The 23,939-nt window shown below is 49.8% G+C and overlaps 1 long non-coding RNA gene across 1 annotated transcript in view; it reads left to right on the top strand.

The window, feature by feature from the left end:
• The window catches only part of LOC147679779 (uncharacterized), a 554,695-nt gene that overhangs the window by 4,309 nt on the left and 526,447 nt on the right, over window positions 1-23,939 (top strand). The gene's annotated exons all lie outside the window — the stretch shown is intronic.

Below are 23,939 nucleotides of genomic sequence, written 5' to 3'. Positions count from 1 at the left end.
AACCCCTCTGCCTTGCTGGGCTGATTGGGGGACTTTGCTTTAAACTTTGCTGCATCACCCGAAGGACTTGGCTGCTTGCTATTGCCCTAGTGCCTGAGTGCGTTTTTCATTGACCCCTGGCGCTTGAGAGCGCTATTTGTGTGCCTAGCGCTAGGAGCGCTGTGGATGGTCTTTTAGCGCTTGGGAGCGCTTTATGTGCGAGTGCCGGTGCCCACCCGGCGCCTTTATTTAACTCCTTGGACGCTCATGACGAGCTCAGCTCGTCATGATGTAAACCTCCACACACTCATGACGAGCTGAGCTCGTCACGAACAATGGGATTTCCAATTATTCAGCACCGCAGGAGAATACCATGAGCATCGATGGTGTTAACTATTTTAATTGATGGGTGCCACCCCATTTATTTACTTATCTAACGGGTGCTCACCCCGTTTCTACTTTTAATTTTGCAACCAAGGGTGCCCACCCCTCGTTATGCCCCTTTGAATTACCGCCGCTGGCCCGGAGATCGAGACCGAGGCGCTGCGCCCGCACCCCTGCCAAGGGCCGCGCTGCAATTGGCGGCCCTCAGCACAGGAAGCCAGGCAGGTTCTGGGGTGACGTGGGCGGGCCTGAGGAAAGCAACTTCTGCTTCCCCCTGCCCGGGGGAACCGTGTGTTTCGTTTCCGGTCTCCCATGCGATGAAGGGAGACCGGAGATATGGCCAAGTGAAGCGGAGGTCAGCGTGAGCTTTCGCGGGGCTCCCATATGGAAGGGAGAGCCCCGCAGTGATTGCGGCGATGTGGCAGCGGTAGAGGCAGGCGGGGCTCCGGTGTCGTGGAGAGCCCCGCGCTGCCCAAAGGAGAGTCCCGCAGCACGGAGAGGAGCAGAGCAGCGGATTCCCCTGAGGAAGCAGCCCGGTGAGTACCCCGGGCAGGGCGGAGTTCAGAGCGCCAGTGCGCTCCACCGATAGGGCATTCTTCTTGAATAGCCCCAAGGGGCTCAGGGGGCAGCTTGGTTATTTCGAGCCAAGAGGCTCAAAGCGCCCCATGTGTGGAGGAGCCCATGAGAGGCCCCAGGCGGTACCTTGGTGTGTAGAGCCGCGAAGGCTCCCCAAGGGCAGTTCCTTGTCTCTTGAGCCCCCACAGCGGGATTCCAACGTAGGGGGGCCATTTTTAGTTAGAAGGGGGCGTCGGGGCACATTACCTGTGCCCGCCCCCTCCTGCCTGTGAGGTATTTGTGCAGAGCTCGAGAGGCTCCATCCTATATTGTTTTAAGAGTCTGTGAGGCTCTTGGTGGACACAAGTGTTTTTCAGAGCCTCCGTGGCTCCAACGTTCTGCACAAAGTTAGTTGCAGAGCCTGTGTGGCTCCAGCTGGACGCAACTTTGGTTCTAGGGCCAGTGAGGGCTCTGGCGCAGTTTTTTTGATTTCCATCTGCCCAGCAATTAGTGGGCAGCTGCACCGTTTAGGTCTTGTGATGGTTCCCAGGTGCCCAGCAAGTAGTGGGCACCTGCAACGTTTAGGTTTGCGCCAGAGCTGAACCCCTGACTGGCGCTACAAGGCAGTGCGCCCTGACATTCTGGACACAGGGCTCTGTTAGTCCCTTTATTAGATGGGGGCTGGTATGTGATTTTATTTAGGCGCAATGTGATTATCTATGTGATAGTAATTGCCTTATGTGAGTTTGCGCAATGTGATGTGGTGCTAGGAAATGTAATGCATTTAATATGATTACGCACGTTGATCATACACCTCGAATGTTTTTAGGCATCATGTGTTTTTGCGCTATTGAGTTATGTTCTGGCACCTCTGAATGTTTTTATGCATCATGTGTCTTCCTTGATTTTACACCTCTGAATGTGTTGGTTTATGCATCATGTGTTTTTCCTTCCTTACACCTCTGAATGTTTTAGGCATCATGTGTTTTCTCCGGTACCTCTGAATGTGTATTAATGCATCATGTGCCATGTTATTACACCGCTGAATGTATGTTTTATGCATCATGAGTTTTCCTTCCCTACACCTCTGAATGTTGGTTTTGCATCATGTGTAAGGTGTTCTTACCTATACCCCTAAATGTATTTTATACTTAGGTGGTTGTTCTTTTTAGTACAGGTGGTCCTAGTGAGGTCCTGGTTCCCTGTGTGACATTCTCCTAAGGTGTTTAGGGTGGCGTAGGTGGTACTTACCTGTTCCCAGTAGTTACTGGATGTGATCTATAACTGTTATTTTGTGCTATACTTATTCTAAGTTCTAGAAGTGCTATTTCTAAAAGTGTTGATTCTGACAGTGGCCCATGTGGCCCTGTCCTGTAAATAATCCCCTGTGAATATTGCTGGTGCCAGTTGGCACAATGTACATGTGTGATACTATCTGATGTGTGTTTACAATACAGAAGTTATTTTTATATAACCTTGTGTGGAGTTCCTTTTGTGGTGTGCCTAGGATGTTGTTGCTGGTGTGTGCTTGCGCAAATGCTTTACACATTGCCTCCGGGATTGGCCTGTCTGTTCGTGCCAAGCTACCAAGGGGGTGAGCAGGGGTTATCTTGGCGCGTGACTCCCTTGCCCTGACTAAAATGGTGGTTTCTGCCTAGCCTTGGCGTCAGCCTTAGCCAACCAGAAATAGCCAGTTCTAACAACCGGTTACATACTGGTAATATTCATTACTCCGAGTCGTCGACCTCTCCTTCACAGTCATTAACGCATGAGCAATAGCTCCTCCCCCAGAACTTCCAAGCAAAACATCCTTAGCCCATCCCTACCCTCCAGGCCACTCCCACTTCCTGTGGCTCATAACCCCTGACCCACGTCAGCACATCCTGTACCACCAAGCTGAACAGGGAGGGAGGGATGGGAACCAAGACTATGACGGGGAGGCCTATGACTCGGAGCAATGAATATTACTGGTAAGTAACCAGTCATTACCTCCTCGTCTGACCTCCCTGTCACAGCCATTAATGCATGAGCAGATACCAAAGCAAGAATCTGCTTCATCATAGAGCAGGAACAGACTTTGTTAGCACAAGCAGAAAGTCACACCACCTGAACAGAATGCAACACAGCAAAGCCAAAACCAGCAGACCCTGTCCCACCCACCACCAAACTATAATGGGACATAAAGGTGTGTGGAGCACTCCAAGTAGCTGCTTTGCAGATCTCAGCCATAGATGCCCCCTGAATATAAGCCAAGGAAGCAGCCACACCCGAGTCGATCTCCCCTGTACTGACCTAGGAACCAGTACCCCACTAGCCTCATACCCCGCCCCCACAGCCCACCTCCGCCACCAACTGAGAGTCGAACCAGAAGTCTTTAGAGCCTGGACCCCCAGGCCAAAGGTCACAAAAAGAGAATCCACCTTACAAAAAGGCTTAGTACGACCCAAGTAAACCTCAAGAGCTTGTTTAACATCCAAACAGTGCATCCACACCTCTACCTCCGAAAGAGGATCAGGACAGAACACAGGCAGAAACATATCCTCTGAGCAGTGAAACGAGGACGGGACCTTGGGAACAAAGGAAGGATCCGGCCGGAGATAGACCGTATCCGGAAAAAACCCACAAAAAGGGCTCAGAACAAAGCAAGGAGCCCAACCCTCCGGGCTGAGGTAATAGCGACCAGAAACTCATCTTTGTTCGTCAGAAAATGCAGAGGCACCTCCCCCAGAGGCTCAAATGGAGCAGATTCTAAAGCCCACAGCAAGGAACAACAGGCTCTCAGGCCGGACTACGAAAGGTCCTCACTGCCGCCCACTGAGCCCTCAAGGAGGAAACAGCCAGGCCCAAGTTGAAGCCATCCTTCAGGAAATCCAAGATAAGCACAGGATCTACCTCCATAGCAGACAAGCCCGATCCATACACCAACCCTGAAAAGACACCCAATGCCGAGCATAGGACTGAATAGTCGAAGGGCGCCGGGACTGCTTGATAAACTGAGCCACATCAGGAGAACACCCCATAGCCAAGAGTTTCATCCTCTTAGCAGCCAATCCGCCAGATGCAAGCAGACGAGCTAATCCCTAGACAGAGGAGGAGAAGACAGGGGACAAGGAACCACTGGCACCGGCCAGCAAGGGCCCACGCCAACCTCAACAACAGAGGGAACCAAGGCCTCTGGCTCCAAGCAGTTGCCACTAGGATTACAGAATCCCGGTCCAAATTCAGCAGGACCCTCAGAAGGGAGGCAATCCGAGGACAGGCATACATCAAGCCCCCTCCAACTGAAAGGACAGCGCATCCACTCTCCAAACCGAGTCCCCCTGAACCAGAAAGGAAAACCTCTCCAGGAAAGCGTTTTCTGGGGCAGCAAATGGGTCCATCACCAGGACCCCAAACCTCCCCATCAGCCCCCTAAACACCTCCGGCATCAAGCACATGTCCAACAGGGAAGGAAACAATCTGCTCAAGCGTTCCTCCTCAGAGTTCAAAACCCCCAGCAGATGCATCGCCCTCCGAGACAACAAGTTCAATTCTGCCCACCGGCAAATCTGTTGAGCTAACAAGTTGAGGGAAGCCACCTTCACACTCCCCTGGCGATTGACATAACACACCACCACTGTGTTGCCTGTCCTCAACAGCACATCCCGCTGGAGGACCCAAAGAAGAAAATGAGTCGAGGACAATTGAACCTCCTTCAATTCCCTCCAATTTGAAGACATCTTTGCCTTCTGGACCGACCAGATCCCCTGAACAGATTCCTTGGCCAACACAGCCCCCTAACAGAGCTCGCTGCCATCCGTAGTCCGCACCAGCCATTTCTGGGACGCTAAGGGAGAGCCCTGCAAGAGGTTCTGATCCTCCAGCCACCAGGACAATTCCTGGGAAATGTCCACACACCCTTAATCAACTGTTTGTAATTCTGAGACCCTGGACTCCAATGCCCCAGAACATGATTAACCAGAGGGTACAAGTGCCGCCAGGCCCAAGGAACAATCCACACCGTAGCAGACCTCAGTCCCTGAACCCATAAGCACTGCCGAGCTGGGGAAGAAGGGTAGACCAACACCTTCCTCAGCTCGAGCACCAGGGTCAGTCTGTGAGGCCCCGACAGGAAAACTTTCCCCAGCTTGGTGTTGAAGACCCCCTCCCCAATGAGCAGCAGTTCCTGAATGGGGCACGGATGGGACTTCTCCAAGTTCATAATCCTCCCGAACTTCTGCTGGACCTGGCAGACCTCACGGGTATGTGATAGAGCCTTAAGGAAAGAAGAGGAAGATATCAACCAGTCATCCAAGTAAGGAAACACCAAGATCCCCTGAGCATGCAACAACCCCACCAAGGGCGCTAATACCTTAGTAAACACGCTAGGCGAGGCAGAGCGACCAAAGGGCAATACCTGGAACTGGTAATGATTGATGCCCACACAACCGCATAAACTTCTAGGATGCTTCGTGCACCGGCATATGAAAGTAGGCGTCTCTGAGATGCCAGGTAATCGCCCACGGACCGGAAGGGCAGAATCCTCTGTAGAGACACCATTTTAAATGACCGATGACGGATGCACATATTCACCGCCTTAAGATCCAGAATAGGACGGAAGTCCCCATTGTTTTTTTTGGATCAGAAACAGAATCGAGTAAACCCCCGGGCCCTGCTGACTCACAGGCACCCTCACCACTGCTGCAAGTCCTGAACTCCCTCCAAAAGAGCCCAACACTTGACCAGAGATCTGGGAGCAGGTGTAGCGCAGAACATTTCTCCCGGTTGTTCTCCAAATTCTATCTGATATCCCAGTCTGACAATCTACAGGACCCATTGATCTCGGGAAAACTCCTCCCAGACCTGAAAAAAAATCTGAGGCAACCCCTCCCATAGTCATGATTTCGAAGGACCGGAAGAGTTGGAGGCACCCTGCTGTCCCCAGGACTTGTGGAACGAAGTCCCCTACCACAAAAGGTCAGGGCAGCCATCTTTGATTGAAATGCTTACCCAAAAGCCTGTTTATAACCAGCAAACTTTCTCTTCTGCGATGAGCGGACCAGAGCCAACAACTTTTAGTCCTCTGCCATCTTTTTAATCAAAGTCTCCAACAGTTCCCCAAACAGTTTGGACCCCGTGAATGGAACCTTCATGAGAGCAGCCTTCTGCGCCACCTCCGCTTTCCAAAGCTTAAGCCATAACTGTCTCCTAGCTGCCACCGAGGCATCAGCCACCGCAGCCGCAGCACTAAGGGAATCCAAGGATCAGTCAGTCAGGAAACGTGATTGCTGCTCCAACATTGTCAAATTGTAAAAGGCTCTTCTATAGCGCATGGCTACTCGGAAGCATCCCAGCGCTTAGGACTAACCAAAGTGAAATAGATTGCAGAAAGTGCGGAAGCCTAGATCTTGGGCAACAGGACAGTTTTTAACTTCTTTCGAAATGCGAGCAAGTTAGGCTCTTGACGGAGAAGTGGGGGAAGAGCATTCCATAACTTAGCCGCATTTTGCGAAAAAAGGCGGCCCCCTGTGCGGGCCCTATTAATCCTGGGAATTACTAATAGGTTTTGCTGGTTTGAGCGAAGGTTCCTGGATGTTTTATATGGCCTGATCATGTCATTTAGGATGGGGGGCCCTTCCCATAAAGAGTTTTGTGGACCAGACAAAGAGTTTTGAAGTGAACCCGCTCCCTTATTCAAAGACTCGGAGGTATCCTCCTCCTGCAACAGCTGTTCAGAAATACCCTAACAGTCCTTCAGAAGAGACTGCACCAGATAGCTAGTGTAAGTAGCAGAACAAACTGCAAGGTCGGAAGCATCAAAGGACCTTTTCAAAGCCCCCTCAACACTCTTGTCCCCAGGATCAGAGGGAACCGCATCTTCCGAAACCACCAGGCCCTGATACGCCAGTCCCGCCAGCAGGGAATCCACCTTCACCACAGAAGGAAATTCTACCAAGAACCCCTGTAAAGTATATCTCTTAACCAGAAACTGGGGAAAGGTCAATATCCTTCCATTTCCCATCCAGCACATTCCTTGCATTCCTCACTGACTTATGAATAGGAAGGCCCTTAGGCTCCCTTCTCTGATAATTGGCGAAAAAGTCCTCCAACTTGTCACCTTCAGAGGGATCAGGGAACCCCATATTGCCACGCACATGTTGCAGTATATTGTGAAGGTCTGCCCCTTGGACAAAACGCCTCTTCACCTCCTCATCCAACTCCTCATCAGGATCTGGGTCTGCCGGGGCATCCAACTTCTATGTCTAAGGCCCCTTGGATTCCCTAGCCAGAAAGGTCTTAGCCACCACAGTTTCAATCATTTTTTGCACATCATATAAGGAAGGCGCAGTGGAAGGTCCAGCCACCAGCACCATCTCCTCCTGGAGCTTACTCATCTCTGACCGTCTCCCTTCCATGATGAGCTATGGTCCGAGGAGCACACACCACCCATTTAGCCCAACCAATCAACAACAGACCCTGTAATGGCCAATCCGAGGAAGCCCAGATAGAAACTAGCCAATCCCAACAACCAGGAGGCCAAACCTTTAAGACAGCTAATCAGAGATGCCCAAACCAAAGTAAAACCGATGACAGAACCAGGCCCAGGCCCTATGCGACTGAGGCAGAGTACCAGACGAAAGACTCATGCAGGCCAACTAGCAACACCGGGAAAACCACAAGTAAGTAAAAAACATCATACAACCAGCAAACCTAGACAAGAGCCATCCTTTAAGCAATCCGCCCCTGCAGAATCCAACAAACAGGAGCAACAGCTCGAACCATAACCCCTCAACCAGGCCAGCGGGAAACTCGTATTGCAGCCTTCCTGCAAGCCCGAGAGCTTTCTACTGCCTGAGGACCAGCCCCTAGAGACCCGCTGTGCTTACGGAAGCCAGAACATACCTAACTGGAGCTTGCGGCTCCAAGGAGCCGGCTCCAAGCCAGTCACTGCTGAGACTCCATGCCCCCAAATGAGGCAACTCGATCCCACTCCTGAAGGGACTTGTGCCCCCAACGGCAAATGCCAACGCAGAGTGACCCCCTCCCCAGAGGAAAGGCCATCCTGCCATGCCCCAGGCATGCCGGGAAATTGCAGCCACAATTGCTTTTCGAGCCCGTAAGGAGTCCCAAAACACACAAAACCCCCAGGTGAACCCGCTAAAGAAGGGACTGGACCCAGAAGAGGTGAACCCCCAGAATAACCCTGGAAGGCAAATATTGTGGGCAAACAGGCAACCCGACAAAGAAAGCATAGTCCCACTATAGCAGGTACTTGATGCATAACTCCCCACAACGGAGGCAGCAGCCACCTCCAGTAGAGAGTCTAGCACGGACCAGTGTTCAGAAAAAAACAACAGGATGTGCTGACGTGAGTCAGGGGTCATGAGCCACAGGATGTTGGAGTGGCTTGGAGGATGGGGGTGTGCTAAGGGTGTTTTGCTTGGAAGTTCTGGGGGAGGGGCTATTGCTCATGGTTAATAACTGTGACAGGGAGGTCTGACGAGTAAGTAATGGATAAAGAGTTCTAGATGTCAATTCTACATGCAACAGTCTGACATCAGGAATGCACAGTTCTACATGCAACAATAGCTGCACAGTTTCAGCTTGACATCAGGGACACAATTATTTTTAAATTTGTTTTTATTGAGAAAGGTTTGTGACAAACGACCATACATTATTGGCATATACTATTAGCAAGTTGCACTCATCATCATATATGTTTCAGGGGTTAAGAAACAGAAATTTTAAGAAGTTACTTCTCAGTCCACATTCCTACGCATTTCCAATTCCCCCACGGGTGATGCACAAATCTCTCCTTTGTAGGTGTTCCATTTTGACAATTTTTTTATCCCATTTCTTCGGGCACCCCCAGTTATAAATACCTCCTTTCTCCGCAACCAAAGCACCTGTTCAATTCTTTCAACCATACCGATACAGCAGGTGGTGCCACTCCACCCATCCCCTGGCCAGCTCTCTTTTCACCAATGTATACCCCAATGTCACCAGTTGCTGTTCAATCTCAGTCAGGTCTGAGTCTGCCCATATGTTTAAGAGGCCTAGGCGGGACGTCGGGTCCACCGTTTTTCCCAGTGCAGACTGCATATGATTTGTGACCCGCTCCCACAGACTGCGCACCAACGGGCATTCCCCCAGCGTGTGATAGAAGGTAGCCTGCTGCTTGCATCCCTTCAGACATTGGTCATCCTGCCTCGCCCCAATTTTAGCAAGAGTTGTCCCCGTCATATAGGACCGATGCAAAATCCTAAGTTGTATCAGTCTAAACCTAAGCGTGATGGGCGCCTCCCTAGGTAACATAAGAGCCAATCGCCAATCCTCCTCTTCAATCAACCCCAGGTCGCTCTCCCATTTCTCCTTGAGCTTGCTGAGGTTCTTTGGTTAATTGTTACTGAGTTTTTTTTGTACGTCAAGGAGATTGCTTTAGACTGTAGTCGCCCATCAAGCAAGCGATCCTCCAGAGGCGACGGGTCCGGTATGTCCTCGCAGCACGGGAAGGCCACCCTTAGGGCATGTCTTATTTGCTGGTACCTAAACACCTCTCCTGGAGCCATTTGGTAGATCCTCCGGAGATCTTCAAATTTGAGTATCGCCCCATTTTTTTAATCATGTCTTTCACTGTTGAGATGCTATCATATCCCTTCCATCAAACCCTGGTTGATAGCACAGCATGCTTAGTTTCTGAGTGTACCATAAAGGCGTTGCCTTGGTGGGAACGTCAGGCCAAGCCAGCCGTGAGTTTGCCAGACGCCAAATTTGAATCATGTGCAATGTCGGACCAACATACTTTTGTCTCTTGGCGCAGGAATACAGGGCACTCCGATAGCCCGAGCGGTCCATCTGGTATCTGTCTAGGGCATAGGCCATATCCGTCGGCGGGGCGTACATCCAATAATTAACGGCCACCAACTGAGAGTCCCAGTAGTACAACCTGAGATCGGGCAATGCTATCCCCCCGTCATACCATCCTTTCGTTAATTTCTGAAGAGTGATTCTAGGGGCCCTACCATCCCACAACAGCGTGCGTACCTCCCCTTCAACCGCTGCAAAGTACGCATCCGGAATTCGGTGCGGGCAGTTCTGGAGGATATATAAAAATCTCGGGAGCGCCAACATTTTAAAGAGGGCAGCACGGGCCACCAAAGACAGAGGGAGCGATCTCCAGTGTTTAACATCTGCCCGCAGTCTAGCCAGCAGGGTCGCCAAATTATGGCTGTAAAAATGTGCCGGGTCCGATGTGACAAATATTCCCAGATATTTAAATCCGTCCACTGCGACTACTAATGCACAGACTTTGGGGAGGCGGGGAGCCTGCCCATGTAACACAAACAGTACGGACTTACCCCAAATAATGGCATACCCCGAGTACTTTCCAAAGTTTATAAGAATATCAAGGAAAGTATGTATGGACTTGTACGGGGAAGCGAGGCACAGCAATATGTCATCGGCATATAAGGATATTCTGTCCTCGCATTACATCGTCCATCGGAAGTCCCGCACTATGACATCTCGCCAGATCCAAGTCTCCAGGGGCTCCAGCATGAGGGAAAACAGCAGTGGGGATAGTGGACATCCCTGTCTAGTGCCCCTTCTTAGCGTGAACGCCCGTGAATTCTAGTTATTAACCCTGACCTGCCCCTGTATGTCAGTATAGAGCAGTTTCACCCACTGTATAAATTTAGGGCCAGGTCCGACCCTCTTGAGAACCTCAAACAGTTATGGCCATTCAATAGAGTCGAATGCCATGGAGGCATCCAGGGACAATATGACTGCGTCCTCTCTTAGAAATTCTCTTCACGCCAGCACATTATGTAGTCGGTGTATGTTAAGAGCTGTATTTCTCCCTGGCATAAAGCCAGACTGATCCGGGTGTACCAGGATGGAGATCACTGTTCCAAGGCGCGTGGCAAGTACTTTCGCCAAGACCTTAGCCTCCACGTTTATCAACGAGATAGGCCTGTAGGAGCTACAGTCGTCCACAGGCTTTCCTGACTTGTGAATAACAACAATACTCGCAATACGCTGGTCCGCCTGCAGACAGCCCTTTTCATAACTTTCCTCATACATTGCCCACAGATGTGGGACGATCTGAGAGGCCATGACCTTGAGGAACTCAATGGGGGTGCCATTTGGCCCCATCGCCTTCCCCGACTTACTTTGGCCAATAGCTTTCTGGATTTCCTCATTGGTCAGATCCACGTCCAGTGCATCTCTATCTAGCTCTGAGAGAGCCGGCACATCACTGTCTGCCAAAAGTTGACATGAATCTTCTTCCGTATATGCAGTGGAGGGAGAATATACTTTTTCAAAGTGTCCCGCAAATGCCGCCGCGATATCTTTGCGATGACGGAGAACCTCTCCGCTGGGTGACGTTAGTCGACACACCCACCTAGTTCCCTCCTTTCCAACCATGCCAAAGTCCTCCCGGCCCTGTCCCCCAGTTCATACTACCTATTTGGGTAGCACTATGTGTGGCCATCATGTGTTCACGTGCCTTGAGCCTGTATTCATCCTGTTTTAGTGTCAGTCTATGTTGTGCATCCCCGGAGGGGTCTCTTGCATACTCTGCCTCAAGCTCTCGAAGTTCCTCCTCTAATTGAACCAACATTTGATGCCTGTTCGCGACATACTTAGTTTTTAAGGACAAGGCATACCGCTTTAAGACCACCTCATATGCCACCCAAATAGTCAGTGTGGAGTCCACTGATCCCAGATTTTCGGTCAGATAGTTCCCTGTTTGCATACAGAGTTCCTCCCTAATATCAGATATTTTTAACAGCCAAGGGTTAAGAACTATAGTACCGCGAGCCTGTCGCTCTCCATGTGTAAACTCAATTCCTACAGGGGAATGATCGAGTCCAACGTTCGAGGATGTCTAAAGCTACCAATGGAGGCTGTGTATGTTAGGAAGTAGTTAATACGGGAAAGACTGCCCTGCACACCAGAGAAGTATGTATATTTAGAGTCCGCTGTTTGTACCTCCCGCCCCACATCTGAGAGGGCTAGTGCTGTGGCGAATTCTGCCATTAGGTCTGGCCCCCTACCTCTGTGGGTATCTGCAATCGTATCGTCCATAGTCAAATTGTAGTCACCACCCATTATCAGGGTACCCTCAGGGAGTCCAGTCAACACTCTACCAAGGTCTGCCAATGCCACCTTACCCACTGCCGGTGGCAGGTCAAAGGAAACCACATTAAGGGTTCCTCCCTCCCATTCATGGGCGTCCGCAGGGGAGGGCAAGGGGGGGCACCTGAAACACCGGTCCGTCACTATTGACAGCCCCCACAGTGGTGTTTGTCTGCAGGGCCGTCAATTTTAAAAGCGTGGGAAAGCGCTTGCAATGGCGGTCCTGCTTGATGAGTGAGGAAACTGCTGCTGATGGGCAAGAGAGAAGGTCCGGGCCTGGCTGATCCCACAGCTTGAAGTAGAGGCGCACCTAGAGTCAAATTTCGGGGAGGGGGGCACATTTTTCAAGCTAAGGAAGAGTGGAGCTGCAGCCAGGGGCCCTAGGAAGGGGTGAAAACCATCAAAGCCTCATTAACTCCTGCACCGAATTACACAATTCCCCCAGAGATGCAATGGGTGTGTCTGCCTGTTTTTTGCAAGATCAATTGGAATCTCCTTCTGTGCACTCGTGATTTATTCGTACTCAAGCTATATTTCTTTCTTTTGTTGGTGCTACTACATCCTGGTACCTACTCTTTAGGTGCCCTTTCGTATACCATATCTTGTGTGGTGCAGACACTTCTGTTCCGATGGATGTGTGCACTTTTCTGCGAACATTAAAGTTTCATCAATTTCTTTTCCATGGTAATAATCAGTTTTAACTCTTTTTCAGTTGTCAACAAAATATTTTAATTCATATTTTGGTTTCCATTGTTAACTGTTGTTATACGTTTTTTGATATATCCATTATTTCTAAAATAAAATAATGGATACATTAAAAAACAGTTAACAATGGAAAACCAAGATATGAATTAAAATATTTTGTTGACAACTGAAAAAGAGTTAAAACTGAACAAAAGTGTCTTCACCACACACGATATGCCTGTTTTTTGCACCATAAGCACTAGTATCACAGAAGGGTCTGCTTATGAGATGGATTAAAGAGTTTACGCCTTGAGCTCCAAAGGGGCAGTCCCTCATGTTCATTGCAGTATCGAGTGTAGCCCCTGGACCACTGTCTGTACTCACTGTCGCCTGCCATGATTCACGAAGGGAAAGCTGTCCCACAGGGGCAACTTTTCTTTTCTGAATCATGTACCAACTGCAGCTCAGTGTTGGTATCAGATCAACAGTTTGCGACTGCCATTGCGTTTGAAAACCATTCATATATGTCATTGTAAATTGCAATTTGAAAATAGCACCCTTTCCACTGCCCCTCCAAATTCCAATATGAAGTAAGATGCAGAACCCCTTTTGTCAATCATGAAGGTTATACACAACTCTAAAAAGGGGTTTTGCCGTAGCAACCACTGTGATGCTGCAAATTGTAAGCTTTATGACCACAACATCCTTTTGTATTTGAGGGCCCTAGTTATTTAGATAAAGCAGGATGTGCAGTGAAAGGAATGACGTTACAAATGAGTAGTGCCTTTAATGCTCTGGAAATGCTAGGATCTCCAATCTACCTCTCTACCTCTCTCTCTCTCTCTCTCTCTCTCTACCTCTCTCTCTCTCTCTACCTCTCTCTCTCTACCTCTCTCTCTCTACCTCTCTCTCTCTCTCTCTCTCTCTACCTCTCTCCCTCTCCATCTCTATCTCTATCTCTCTCTCTCTCTCTCTCTACCTCTTGCTGTCTCTCTTTACCTCTCTACCTCTACCTCTACCTCTCTCTCTCTACCTCTCTACCTCTCTCTCTACGTCTCTCTCTCTCTCAATGTCTCTCTTTACCTCTACCTCTCTACACCTCTCTCTACCTCTCTCTCTCTCTCTCTCTCTCTCTCTACCTCTCTCTCTACCTCTCTCTCTACCTCTCTACCTCTCTCCACCTCTCTCTCTCTACCTCTCCCAATCTATCTCTCTCCACCTCTCTACCACTACCTCTCTAACACTACCTCTCTCTCTCTCTCTCTCTCTACCTCTCTCTCACTACCTCTCTCTACCTCTCTCTCCACGTCTCTACCTCTCTATGTCTCTCTTTACCTCTACCTACCTCTCTACACCTCTCTACCTCTCTCTCTCTACTTCTCTCTCTACCTCTCTACCACTACCTCTCTCTCTCTATCTCTACCTCTCTACCACTACCTCTACCTCTCTCTCTCTCTACCTCTCTCTCTACCTCTAGCTCTACCTCTCTCTCTCCCTACCTATCTCTCTCTACCTCTTTCCCTCTCTCTCTACACCTCTCTCTCTCTCGACCTCTACCTCTCTACCTCTCTCTCTACTGCTCTCGACCTCTACCTCTCTCACCCGACCTCTACCTCTCTCCCTACCCCTCTCTCTCTCTCTACCACTCTCTCTCTCTCTCTTGACCTCTACCTCTCTACCTCTCTCTCTCTCTACTGCTCTTTCTACCTCTACCTCTCTCTCTCTACCTCTCTCTCTCTACTGCTCTACCTCTACCTCTCTCTCTCTCTACTGCTCTACCTCTACCTCTCTCTCTCTACTGCTCTACCCCTACCTCTCTCACTAACCCTCTCTCTTCCTCTCTACCCCTCTCTACTCCTCTCTCTACCTCTACCTCTCTACCTCTCTCTCTCTCTCTACCTATCTCTCTCCCTCTCTACCTCTCCCTCTACCACTCTCTATCTCTACCTCTATTACTCTACCTCTCTCTCTCTCTCTCTCTCTCTCTCTCTCTCTCTCTCTCTCTCTCTACCACTCTCTCTCGCTCTACCTGTATGTCTCTCTCTACCCCTATGTCTCTCTCTACCCCTCTCTCTCTCTCTCTCTCTCTCTACCCCTCTCTCTCTCTACCCCTCTTTCTCTCTCTACCTCTCTACCTCTACCTCTCTCTCTACCTCTCTACGTGTCTACCTCTCTCTCTCTCTCTCCCTACCTCTACCTACCTTGCTCTCTCCCTCTCTCTCTACCTCTACCTCTCTACCTCTACCTCTCTCTCTACCTCTCTCCCTCTACCTCTACCTCTGTCCCTCTACCTCTCTCTCTCTCTCTCTCTCTCTCTCTCTCTCTACCTCTGTCCCTCTACCTCTCTCTCTCTCTACCTCTACCTCTACCTCTCCCTCTATCTCTATACCTCTCTCTCTACCTTTACCCCTCTACCTCTCTCTCTCTCTCCCTACTTCTCTCTGCACCTCTCTCTCTCTACCTCTCTGCACCTCTCTCTCTCTACCTCTCTGCACCTCTCTCTCTCTACCTCTCTGCACCTCTCTGCACCTCTCTCTCTCTCTACCTCTCTACACCTGTCTACCTCTCAACCAGTGGAATTCCGGGAAGCCCAAACCAACAGTATTTCAAATCTGCGCATGAAACGTGGGTAGGATGAGCCGTGCAGCTCAGAAAGGGATGTTCTTTTTACATCATTTGTATTTATTAGAATTAGGAAGCAGGAGAGCAGTCTCACAGTTGAGATAGGGATTAACATACACTGGTGACAGCTTTTTTTTTTTTGTTTAAATTTTTGAAAACCTTTATTGGTGCATCCAAAGAAATACAAATACGGGCCCACAACCCTGAGGCCGGCCACGAAAACTGGTTAGGCACAGGTGCAAGCAATACGGAGACGCAATAGCGCGGCAATATCGATAAACAATTAGTCATCAGTTACACTGGAGATCACTTGCTATTACGCCGAAGGAGCAATGAAGGTTAATTTTGAATTTTTAAGTCTGTATTCCGAGTTCTAGCAACCATTAAAGTCCAAACAGTTCCATTAGAATAGAGAGGAAACCATAAAGTAAAAAGCAGGGTTCACGTAGGCACGACATATCAATAGCAACCAAGGCACACTGCGCCCAGCATCCCAGGCGGCATGGCGGCCCATTAAGCATGCAACAGGAATATCAAAGTCAGGATCATAACAAAGTCTACCGCCACCCGTCCACCAGCATCACCTACGCAAACCCAAGACAGAACAAAGTGGAAATAAAATAAAAGAGAAAAACAAGGCACCATAGAAACAGAAATAAAATAAAATCCCATCCCCCCACCCTACACGCATGCAAAGGCTACGGCCTACCCCCCCCTAGCAGTGTGTCTGTCGCCCCATAAACCCGAAATATAGAATAAGAATAAGAGAAGAGAAAGAAAAAAGAAAAAGGTTATCGCATCACAGAAGTCGTAGGGAGCAAGAAAAGAGCAATCCAAAAGAGAGCAATCTAATCTAAAACTCCCAAGAAACCCCACCCCCGAGGAGGGCCAATCCCATATCACCCGGACTACCCCGACCCTAAAACACTCTCTCCCCCAGACATGACAGCCAAATCAAAGATCACAAAGTACAATATAAATCGGGAAAGAGACAGTATAGCACAACATTCCGCGCCGAGGAGGCACCCCATCCCGAGTCCACACCTGCCCACCTAAAACAGACCATGTGCGTGGGGGCCTGTCTAACCCTGGCCAGATCTCAAGTGTCCATCCGGAAATGGCGCCGGAGAAGAATCCGCATCAGAAAGAACAAAGAGGCAAGATGGCCGCTCACGGTGGAGAAGAAGCCCCCCAAGATAATCCAAGTACACGCAGATTCCGCAATCCAAAGGGACGCCAGTCCCAAGGCCATCAAGTATTGCAAAGCACTAGGAAATGGGGGCTTAGCGCGTGAGGAATAGGCAGCCATGTGAAGAAGCAACCGCGTCAGCGGATCCATGCCGAGAGGTAGCAAGTCTGTGTCCATGGTGAAAGGCAGCAACGGAGAAGGAAACAATGTAGCCTCGCCGGGATTAGCAGTCGGCAAACCTCTGTAGTCGCCCGCGCTAAAGGTTTGCCCCAGTTCTCCATCGCGTGGCAACAATGTAGCGCGCTCAGTGCCGAGAGGGGCCAGGTCGGCGCGATGATGAGAACATGCCGGCGATGTATACTCCGACCCAAGTAAGACGGTGTCCAGCTGCATGATCAGCGCTCGGGAACAGGCTCGCCACTCAGCCTTTAAGTCGGCAACCGCTGCCAGAATGGAAGCAAGGGAGCATTCAGGCGGGTGATCAGACATATCCACAGTCCTAAGCGCGGCTCCGCATTCTCGAGCACGCTGGAGTCCAGTCGGTGCTACCCAAGCCTGATCCGAGATAGAGCTCGCAATCGCCACGGTGGGGACGGCCGCCATGTTGATTTAGCCAGGGAAGTCGCAGCGAGCGTAGGCAAATCCGACAGCATCAAAGTGGGGTGTAAACTTTAAATCCAACTGAGCCAGTCGCTCCTTAGCAGCAAGTGACGAGAGTCCCCTTCGTGTAAGGTCGGACAGGAGCGAGCAATGTGGCGATGCACAGCAGCCAGTCCCACACACACACAGAAAGAAGCGGCGCGGCTCACTTCGGCGTCTCAGATAAACGTAGCTGCAAAGTCTCACCGCAATCGGTCGGCGCATCCTGTGCACACAAAGGACAGTGCAGGTGCCTCCATAGCAGGGAGTTCGACAGCGGATACCCGTCACGCCACCGATCAAGTGACAAGCGCGGCTGCAGTCCTCTCCGGCGGTGTGCAGGGACAGGAGTTTCGGTTCCAGGGCTCGGCACTGGTCGGAGGATCAATATGCCGTAGCATCGGGAAACAGGCAGGTGGAGACACCGGAGAAGCACCCCCGGTATCAGCGCGCTGTCCTCTTCCTCCCACAGTCAAGTTATGCCAGGATAGTGAGCAGGATAATGCTGCTGAAGAGACAGGCTCGGGGAGCCGGGCGACTACACGTCCGTCTCCGCCGCCATCTTGGCTCCTCCGGTGACAGCTTTTGAATTGGCTTTAAAACTATTGAAAGATGGCTGCAGCATCTGCGTGGGATGTGGTGGACTAAGTGGCAGCTGGAGCCATATAGCACTGCTTGTCATTTTAAAAAAAACAGCATTGACATAGCCAATAGGTCTCCCCTTTGGGACCTTATAAGTGTTTAGTTGTGTAGTACAATATCCTTGGTGCAACAACTTCAAGTGTTGCATGGCTAAAAACGTATAAGGTCCCAAAGGCGAGACCTATTGGCTATGCCAATGCTTGTTTGTTTTTTCCTCTGTTACATTGTGGTTGCCAGGTAACCTGCTGTGAAGCCTCACATGATTTTTCTCCCACCCCATGGGTTTCTTTGTTTATTTAAGCTCTTTGTCTTTATTAGATTTTTTTATTTGTTTGTTTAATACTTGTGCGCGATTATGTCGGAGGATGGTGATGAAGTAAAAATGTTGCCCCCCCTGGAAAAATTTCTGCGGACGCCCATGCTCCCATTGGGCCTCGACCACAGCAAACCGTCCCCCTGGGTCTACCCATGTCTTGTGTACAATCAGGGGCTTGCTCTTTTTAACCAGGATACACCTACCTCTGGAGCCAGTGGTGTAATCAGCATGGACCAAGAGCTTGTATCACCATCTATTAAGGGCCTTGCTTTTGCTAACCACCAGGTGAGTTTCCTGCAGCAGGCCCAAATCCGGGAACTGTCTCTTGAGATATTTTTGGACAATCCCCCTCTTTATTTTGTCACCCAGTCCGTTAACGTTCCAAGATAGGACAGAGAGTACTAGTTCCCCGTCAACCCCCATCCCACGGCACGTTGGTATCCATAACTTTACAGGTCAACAGTACGGCATATACGTCATAATGCACCGTGCACACAAGAGAAACTCCATCATATTTGTGTCTATCGCTTCCAAAACCAACATGATCACCATCACATAGCAAAACAATACAGCTACATTTCAACTGACCACAAAAAGACCCCCACTCCCACCCAGTACCCCCCTCCCTGCCCCCCTGCACGTGGATTTAAAACTACCCACCCCCAAACATGGCAGAGTGCCTATCTCCCTCCCCAGAATGCTGAAAATGCCCGGGGTCAGTCAGACCTACCCCGCATATTCATATCACAATTTACGAGTATTGCCATCCACATTATGTAATTATGGAAGTCTTGAGTGAGCTATGTCCTTTAAGTCCACAATACTTTACCAGATCACCATCACCCACTGTCGGTGTCCGGTGTGAGGTCGCAGCCGGAACCATGTCTCTTTATCACCACTCTTACTCTGTAAGCGGGGTCCGACGCCGTCTAGGTTCCACAATGATTGTCTCATTCCTTCTCTGTAGCCGGATCGCCCCTATCCACCAAGTCGTCGCCCGGCACTTCTGTACGGCCAACCCTTTGCTGGCTCGATCTGCTCGCACGGTCCCTTCTTTGGCTTCCAGCTTTGCTCCATCCTTCCATCTAGTCCCACGCTTCCTCCGGTGACTCAAAGAACCACGTTTTGCCATCCGACTCCACCCTCAACTATGCCGGAAATAGCATTGCATACTTCACTACACAGTCGCAGAGTTCTCTTTTCACTGCCTGAAAGCTTAGACGCTGTGCCTGGACCTTGGCCGTGAAGTCTGGAAAGAAGGCGACCTCATAGTTATCAACCTTCAAGGGAGGACTGGACCTCGCCGGCAGGATAATGTCTTGGTCTCGAAAATTAAAAACTCTGGCTATTAGGGGCCTTGAGGGGACACCTGATTTGGGCCTGCCCCCGGCACTCAGTGAGCCCCTTCAATTGAAAAATAGCTGGACAACGTCTTAGGTGTGAGATGCGTGGTGATTAGCTCTTCAACATAAAGGCCTGCGGTAGGCCCTTCCGTTCGTTCCAGAACCCCCAAACTGCGTATATTGTTACAGCGGGCGCGGCCTTCATAGTCGTCCAGTTGTTGTGCCATTCGCTCCTGCTTCTTTTGCATCTCAACCATCTGCGTTTGGAACTCTGACATATCCGTTTGCAAGGCCGTACCAGGGGTGTAACACAGACCCCGCAGCCCCCGCGGTGTGGGGGGGCCCTACGCTCCAGGGGGCTCCCTTGGGGAACAGACACCACACCACCACAGCTTGCCCTGTGTGCATCCCCCACCTGCTTCCTTACACAAACAAAAAAACAGGCAGGTGCATTAGAACGCCAGCATCCCCTACAATGCATTAGAAACTCATGCTGTCCTGTTTTACATTAATGCAGGGAAGTGCGTCTTTTTTGCCAGTTTGAGTTTTGACTGCCTCCATGTTGCACTGCGCTTCCTCCCCCCTCTAACGTTCTAAGGGCACCACTAGGAGCCTGGCGACGGCTGAATGTCTCTCCTGTGCAGAGAGCCGGCTGTCCGTTGCTCGAGAGGCCCCTCTGCAGATCCCCCTCACTCCTCTTATTCAGTTATCTATGTGCCCAGGTCCCAGGGCGCACTCTTGGAAAAGAGGTGGAGGCAACCTCAAGCGAAGAGGGCGCTGACCTGAGTGGGGTGGAGGTGAGCATATGAAGAAGAGGTGCTGAGATGAAACTTTATTGTGGTTTACATTAAGGGTAAACAGTATGTCTAGGGCATGATGCTTAGCCAGTCTCATAATAATCAAGAGGCCATGTATGACCCGTGGGTTTGCACATGTTACCTTGAGAATAAATATGCTTTTGTGGAAAATGTGTAACAGACGGACTCTGAAATGTGCTGATGACTTTAACCTCTTCTCTGCCTAGGCTAATTAATATTGAACCAGGCCAGCTTTCAGTGAGCATGTTACTAACGGCTGAAAAACAAACCAGCGTGAGCTATGGTTAGAAAAAACAAATACTATTTAAAGCAGCAGTGTTATGCTTCAACATTCAACAAAATGTTTGGTTTTGGCTTACTATGTATTTTCTGGCCAATGTAGCTTTCCAGGGCTACACGATAATTAAAATCATACTATTGACATAGATGAATGTACATATGTATATGCAGTGCTTTAAATGGAAAAAAATAAGTGCTGGTACTCACCATATCAGGGCCGGCTCTAGGGGGGTGCGACTGGTGCCACCGCACCGGGTGCTGACTTCGCATGGGGTCACCTGTTTGGTGTGTGCTAGTTTATATTGTGCTTAAAAGCACCTGCTGCCACGTTCCTGGCCTCTAGCAATGTTCAGGCAGCATTACAGCAATTAAAATGTCAAGAAAACTCTGGTGATTAATATTCTTTCAGGCGAGATCGAGTTTTGTCTAATAGATGTTTTGACTCCTGGAAGTTTTGATTCATGCGAAGGTAGCGCAGAGTTTTAACCCCTCCCCTGCTGATGACGGAACCGCTCCGTCATCAGCTACAGTTGAGCTGTGCTGATGACGGAGCGGTTCCGTCATGGCCCAGCCGCCGCGCTTGCGCGGCGCTGATTTCGCGCCTGCGCAGCAGTTCTAATGAGCGGGGCGGGTCATGACGGAACCGCTCCGTCACCAGCACAGCTCAACCGCGGCTGGTGACGGAGCGGTTCTGTCACCAGCATGCGGCCGCCCCGCCCCTTTAGCGCTGCGGCGGAATAGCCGCCGCAGCGAAGGGGTTAATAGGCTTGCTGCAAAGAACATGTACCATGCATATAACAAAGTGAAAGTAATATAAACATCTCAGTGGGTTACTGCTTTTGTCAGGGACTTCCTTTTGTTAGTTGCAGTTTAGGTTGAACTATTAACTGTCATCACAGAACTGCGTGCAGACTTCAAGGTATAGATTAGAGAGAGCATATGGATTTTTTTTTTCCCAGACTTTAATTATTCTAATGTAGCAAAAAGGGTTCACTTGGGTGCAAATCACTTCTTGTTATTAAAGAGAGCCCCAATCCATTGTGTTACATTTTAAATTCAGAGTTTGTGCTTCTCCAGACCAAATACTCTTCAACTATACTGCCCACCAATATGGATGACATGTGAAATCACCCCTTGTTGTCCTTTGTCTTATGTACCATGTCCTATACACTGATTTACACACCTATGATTGATAGTCTCTGTGTAATGTGTGCGTTATGTACAGTGCTCTGACACCCCTCACTTTTATGAGTGACGCTATAAAATGTATTAAATGCATCTGAGAGAGAGGGGTTATGGTGACTGTTAAAGGGTGTTAGGGAGGGAATCTGTGAAGGAGGTGGTCATTGGGGGGGCGCCCAAAAACTTTTTTGCACTGGGTGCCACCAGTGCTAAACCCGGCCTGCACCATATTAATATGTGATTAGGGGGTTGGGCTTATGCGAAGGGGGGGCTACGGGTGGGGCTATGGGGAGTGCTAAGGGACCCGGCCAGGGGCACACATTTGATTTGATTGAGATTTAATTGGTTTGCAAAATTAGTAACCCACATGCCTATCTACATAAAATACAAATCTGGTATCAGCATGTTGTGTTTTGCAGCAAGCACATGAACCCTCTGTGCTAACTTATAATGAGTCAAAACTGTTATCATATAAAGCACAGATCTTTTCGGCAAGTACTTTTGTTGGTGTTTGAAAAATGGAACATTTGCAGGTAACCTAATTATTGAAATTGGGGTCGAGCTTAAAATGTCCCAATGGCGCCAACACCTCACTTGGCCTCCCAGCGAGGTCTCTGAGCCTTTGCACTCTCCTACACCCACCATGGCCTGAATGCGATGGCCTGGTGAGAGGTCAGCTGAAACAAATTGCTTCTGCACTGGGCTAGCCCTTTAGGGCTGACGTGGGAACGGCCGAGTGCTTTAAATGGGCTGGTACGGTCCGGTACGGATTACTGTCACTTTTTTATTTTGAGAGGGAGAGTACCGGCACTTCTCAAGAGAAATGCTATACTTTTAATTGGAGAGTACTGGCACTTCTCAGAAACAAGCAGGTACTCTGGCACAGAGTACCTGCACTTCTATTTTTCCATTTCAATCACTGGAACGGCCCAAAAGGTAGAGCCAAACCTGGCCTTTCAGGAAGGCCTCTGAATAGCACCTGCACTCCCAGCCTACCACAGGATGAATGTAAAGTGCCAGCTTTGGAGTGAGCATGGGAAAAACACAACCTTTAGGCTGCCGAACGACCCTATGGCCACAACACCTGGCCTGGCCTCCCTTTGTGGCTTCTCAGCCTCCTCACACTTTCTTCTCCCCCGCCTACCATGGCCTTAGTGTAAGGAGTGCTTGGCAGAGGAGTACTGCAAAGACACTGCTTTTGTGTTTAGCTGTTCCAACTACTGAGCCCCGTGTCCCGCAGGGGCCAAGTTGTGAATGGCTGAATGACCAGAGGAACACCTGCCCCGCCTTGACCACATCTATTAAGGCACGGTGTGACAAAATGGCAGGAAGGAATGTAGAATAGCACTGCTTATGGGGTGAAGATGGCCCAAAACTACAGCCACAAAACTGGCCTCTCACTCGTCTCGGCACCCCACCTCCTAGCACGGCCTTTTGTGCTGCGACCTGCCTACACATTCCATAGTGACTGATTTATACACATACGATTATCTCTGTGTAATGTGTGTGTGTGGTTTAAAGTGCTCTGACACCTTACACTGGTATGAGTGGTGCTATAAAACTAAATGGCACTGTTAAAGGGTTCTAGTGAGGGAATCTGTGGCAAAGATGGTCATGGGGGGGGGGTTAACAGACATTGTCGCACAGGGCGCAACCAGCACTAACGCTGGCCCTGCATAGTGGCCTAGTCAGGTGGCCATAGTGGGGGCTGGGTGGCCAGTAGGATATTGTGGATGATTGTCCTCCATAGAACCAGCCCACAGGTGACACTAAGGCAGGGCCCGTGCGCTTTGCCAATCCATCCCTGGCTGCTGCCCACATTACTAACTTTTATTTCCATCGGCTGTGCTGCAATTTCACTATCGGCACCTTCCTCCTCAAGTTTCAAGTTTAAGTTAATTTGATTTAATTCTCTGCTGAGAACAATACCTTCCTCCTCAATCTGACTTCAAAGAAGTGCATCCGTACTCTGCTATGCCAGCAGGAATCCTTTCTTAGATTTCCCACAGTGACAATATGCCTATTAGCAGCCCCTGCTTACATACCTACAGTGCTATAGATGCCACAGAGCCTGAGTGTCAAATATCACAGTGTGACTCTTGCCCCTCCCAAACTTCCTGCCAGCTCTAAATAAATGCAAACGGGCAGCCCCGCAGTTAGCACACTGAGGGCAGATTAGCACTCGA

This window comes from Lissotriton vulgaris, chromosome 11, assembly GCF_964263255.1.
Source record: "Lissotriton vulgaris chromosome 11, aLisVul1.2, whole genome shotgun sequence".
In the NCBI taxonomy this organism is placed as follows: domain Eukaryota; kingdom Metazoa; phylum Chordata; class Amphibia; order Caudata; family Salamandridae; genus Lissotriton; species Lissotriton vulgaris.
The sequence above is the reverse complement of the archived record's forward strand: the minus strand, read 5'-3'. Positions and strand labels throughout refer to the sequence as shown.